This window comes from Leucopleurus acutus, assembly GCF_964270905.1.
Source record: "Leucopleurus acutus genome assembly, chromosome: 5".
Lineage (NCBI taxonomy): Eukaryota > Metazoa > Chordata > Mammalia > Artiodactyla > Delphinidae > Leucopleurus > Leucopleurus acutus.
In genome coordinates this window covers 23,585,323-23,590,370 of record NC_139147.1, presented here as the reverse complement: position 1 = coordinate 23,590,370, position 5,048 = coordinate 23,585,323, and the positions used below count along the sequence as shown (strand labels likewise).

The 5,048-nt window shown below is 34.9% G+C and overlaps 1 pseudogene across 1 annotated transcript; it reads left to right on the top strand.

Annotated features, from left to right (window-relative positions):
* Positions 1-2,241: 2,241 nt before the first annotated feature.
* On the top strand, positions 2,242-3,807 carry LOC309961978 (ribosomal protein S6 kinase beta-1-like; annotated as a pseudogene). The gene has a single exon. The product of its transcript is annotated as a ribosomal protein S6 kinase beta-1-like (transcript).
* Positions 3,808-5,048: the final 1,241 nt, after the last annotated feature.

The window sequence follows — 5,048 nt, the reverse complement described above, 5'->3', positions numbered from 1 at the left end:
TGGTTTTTACTTGGTAGGAACTGGGAAAAGAAAATCAAATCGGCAACTGATTTAATAAAGACATGTTGATTCAGTGATAGGGCTAGAGAAAATATATCAGCTAGAATGTTTTAGAAGCAGGATATATTATTATTGATTTTAATTATTCAGTATTAAAAGATGTCTGGAGCAAGTGGTTCAAGGGTTATATAACTCAGCTTCTCAGCCATGCCTGGATTCTAGGTCATCTTCATACTGTTCTCTTATTCACAAGAAGGTGGTCCTATAGATCCAGCATCACATACTTATGTGACCAGGTCCAATCCGGGATATAAAAAGGTGGCTTTCTGTCTGCTCATCACTTTTTTTTTCTTTCTTTTTAATAAGAAATCCTCCAGAAGACTTTACTTTAGATCAGAGAGTGGACAAGATTAGGACACAACCTCACACTCTTGTTACAAGGGAGGGAATATGAAAGTAAGTGGAAAGGAAAAAATTATTCCCCTATAGTTATCAATTTATATTATGTAAAGCTTCAAAAATGAAAAAAAATTCTATTTTGCCTCGACAACTGACAGATTGAATTGATAAACAACTTAATGGTACAGTCAAGATAAGATAGAAACAAATGATAATGATTACATAAAATGTCGGAGGGCTTGTGATAATAGGTTAACAACTTAGAAAACAATCAAAGTATACTCGAGTCTCATGTTATATTATAGCGTAAATACCAGAAGATTAAAGTAATTAATTGCAAAAAATGAAGCTATAAACTAGACATGAGTATATATTTTTGATTTTGAGGTCAGATTATATCAAAGCATAAAAGTGATATCACAGAGGAAAAGAGAGATCACAAAGAAAAAAATATATAGTATAAGCTACACAACCAAAATAAAGCATTAGAAAAAAAATTGTAGAATAAAATGCTTTTAAAATATTTGTCATTTACTTTATGAATGCTTATATATGACTACTAATTTAAAAAGCTTTTGCAGAATGATTTTTAAAACACATATAAATGACCCCTAAATGGATAAAAAGCAGAAAGAGAAAAAATATAAAGAAGAAATTATGAAAAGAAACTTACTACGAATCAAGAATTGCATATTTGAACACAATAACATTTCATACCATAAGTCAAAGAAGAATAAAAATTAGTATATAAGAGATGTTAAGAATGTTGGAAAATTGGTCTTTCACATCTCAGTCGATGAAGCAAAGAATGATAACATGCCTCACTTCTAGAAGATGATTTGGTAATATATATCAAAATATTAAAATGTGTTTTTTACTTAGTATTATAGCCCATAGATATTGAGTAATACTATGGTGAAAGTACTATGTATATTTTATATATAGTAACCTGCGTCAAGCCTATGGAGTACAAATCATTTTTAATCTCTTTTACAGATAGGAAAACTGCAGCACTGTGGGGTGAGATAAACTCAGGGACACAGCTGATAAGTCTTGGGACCAGATTTCAAAACTATGGTGCCTGTCTCAACAGGTCACACACATAAATATCATGTTACCTTGCTTCTCTACTTTAAATAATCTTACTTAAAGAAATAGAGGAATTATAAAGATGTATGTTAAAGATACTTGCATAAAGAATTTTTAAAGTAGTTAAAACTTTCATATGAAGTAAGTATCCAAACAGGAGAATTTTGCTTAAAAAGTTTACATTTCTTAAAATTGGCAGTGATTATTTTTTGCTTCTGCTTATTTTTTGCGATTAAACACACTCATATTCTTTACTTTAGAGATTTTAGGTAAATGACAAAATGCGTGCTCTGAAAATGTCTGATCTGTAGTCATTTTTTGTTTGTTTTTAATTTGAACAACAGTTTGACAAATTCTTGACATCTATCTAGAGAATCTAGAGAAGCATGGATTTCTGGGGCAGAGGAAGTAAGCTTCAGGTAGCATTGAGTGTTCAAATTGTAGGATTGCTTGCTAAATGTCTTACTTTTCACCTTCCTCCTATCTCCCCTAGAGAGACAAAATATTCAACTGCAAACTTCTATTTCTGTGTTGTTTTCTATTCAGAAAGTATGTTGCCATTTAGTCATTTCAGATAGGGATCATGGACTGAGCCTGTTTTGCTGCCTAGTCTCTGCATTAACTTAACCTCCTCTTAGACAACAGATAGATGATAGATAGATATATAGATAGATGATAGATAGATAGATAGCCCAAGCAGCTGGAGATGGCTGTAGCAATGGAGGGTCCAGGCCCTTGAGGCGATAAAGGAGGCAAGATGGCTTTTATCCAGCACCAGATTTCTGAGACAGGGAAGCTGAGGACATAGCAGGAGTGTTTGAAATAGTCTGGACCAGCCAGAGGATACAGGCTCTGAGGATGAGCTGGAGGAGAGCAGTCGGTTAAATGAAAGCATGGACCCAGGGGGAGTTGGACCTTATGCCCTTGGCATGGAGCATTGTGAAAAACTTGAAATCTCAGAAACTACTGTGAACAGAGGGCCAGAAAAAGTCAGGCTAGAATGTTTCAAGCTACTTTGGGTACTTGGTAAAGGGGTCTGTGGAGAGATTTTACAAGTAAGAAAAGTAACAGAGCAAAAACTCAGAAAATATTTGCCATGAAGGTGCTTAAAAAGACAATGATAGTAAAAAGTGCTAAAGACACAACTCATATAAAAAGTAGGATGGAATATTCTGGAGAAAGTAAAGTATCTTTCCTTGTGGATTTAATTTATGCTTTTCAGACCGATGGAAAATTCTACTTCATCCTTGAGTATCTCAGCAGAGGAGAATTACTTATGCAGTTAGAAAGAGAGGAAATATTTATGGAAGACACAACCCGCTTTTACTGGCAGAAATCTCCATGGCTTTGGGACATTTACATCAAAGGGGGATTATCTACATATACCTGATGTCGGAGAAAGTCATGCTTAATCACCAAGTTCATGGAAACTAACAGATTTTGGACTATTCAAAGAATCTATTCATGATGCAACAGTCACACACACATTTTGTGAAACAATAGAATACATGGACCCTGAAATCTTGATGAAAAGTGGCCACAGTAGTGCTGGGGATTAGTGTAGCTGGGGAGCTTTGATACAGGACATGTTGACTGGAGTCCACTCTTCATTGGGGAGAAGAGAAAGAAAACAATTGATGAAATCCTCAAGTGTAAACTCAATTTGCCTCCCTACCTCACAGAAGAAGCCAGCGATCTGCTTAAAAAGTTGCTGAAAAGAAATGCTGCTTCTCATCTTGGAGCTGGTCCTGGGGACATTGGAGAAGTTCCAGCTCATCCATTCTTCAGATATATTAACTTGGAAGAACTGCTAACTGGGAAGGGAGAGCCCCCTCTTTAAACCTCTTTTGCAATCTAAAGAGGATGTGAGTCTGTTTGATTCGAAGTTTACACATCAAACATCTATCTACCTGTTGACAGCTCAGATGACTCAGCTCTCAGCAAAATTGCCAACCAGGTCTTTTTGGGTTCTGCATATGTGACTCCAACTGTACTTGAAAATGTGAAAGAAAATTTTCCTTTGAACCAAAACTCTGGGCAAATTGAAGATGTATTGGCAGCCCATGAACACCTGTCAGCCAGGTCAAATTTTCTCCTGGACATTTCCAGGGAAGAGTTGCTTCAGCCAGCATGGCAAATCTTCAGACACCTGTGCCATATATGGTGGAAACAAGTGTCAGGAATAGACCAGGTGGATGTGACCATGACTGGGGAAACTTCAGCGCCATTTCCATTCTGAGCTCCAAACTCCTGGCCATACAAAATCAAGCTCTTCCCATGATCTCCAAACAACAAGAGCATCTGCGTATGAATCTGTGACAAAGCAATGCTTTTTAAGAATTTAAGGCAGAAAGGTGGGGAGGGAATGGGTGAGTATCCTTCAAGGTGAAAAAAGAAGACTCTACATAACAGTCTTGAAGAGTCAGTGTCATTCCATAAAACACTTTGGACAGAGGAAAAATAAACATGGATTTTCAAAAATCAATCAGTGGTGCAAGGAACTAAAGTGAAGTCGAATTTTGAAACTCTTAGGCACTAGGCACATCAATTAATTGATTCCTAGCGACATCTTCTCAAACTTATCAAGGATTTTCATGTTGATGGCTTGAAGCTGATGGTATTAAGGGTAAGGTATTGCTTCTGAATCACTGTTGAGTTCTGATTGTATTGTAAAAGAGTTATCCTTTCATTAGGCAAGGTATGAAGTTGTCTGTAATACTTGCAGCTAAGGATAAATTAGCATGAAACTTGGTCAAACATTCTCCAGCAATATGGAATCAAAGACGAAAGAAACTTATCAATTGATGTTTTATGTGCAAACAACCTAAAAGTTGCAAGTTTTGTTTTATTCAGGTAACTTACTGAGCCCAGGAGACAGCCTCTCAGTTTCTAGGTGGTGATGAAGACCCCTAATTTCTTCCTCATGAATATTTTAAATAAAAAATAAAAATCATATTTAATCATATAAAAAGAGAAAGTAAAAGAAAATTTATGGGCTTGTTTTTTAAAATGATGTTTTTAAGAGTATTTAATGCTATGAGAAACATTCGTGGTATTTAAGCTTTAAAAACAATGTAAAACCTGTGTATTTAATATTTCCCATTTAAAACAATTTAATGTATATATGCATATATAAACATTGTGTATTTGGAAATTTTCTTACACTAAAATCTAATTTGTAGAAACAAATTTGTTAACTCATTTGGTTTTGTTAAGGAGCTGACCTGCCAGGTAACAGAAACACAGAAATACAGGAATGAATAAATGAATGAATGAATGAATAAATAAACAAAAAATAAATAAGAGAATGAATAATTAAATAAATCAAGAGATTTTAAGCATACCTGTTTTAAAACTAGGCTAGGGTAATAATTAAAAGCATAGGTAATTCTTATTATTTTTAAGTAAAAACAATTAGCCACTTGGATTTCTGTCGTTCTTTTCAGCACATCTATGTGATGGGTTTTGGGGTATGTGGGAGAGCCTGTATCACCTTAAATACTGGCAGTGAATTCTGACTCTTCATTTTCTAAGCAGTAGTATGCTGGTAAATATTTAAA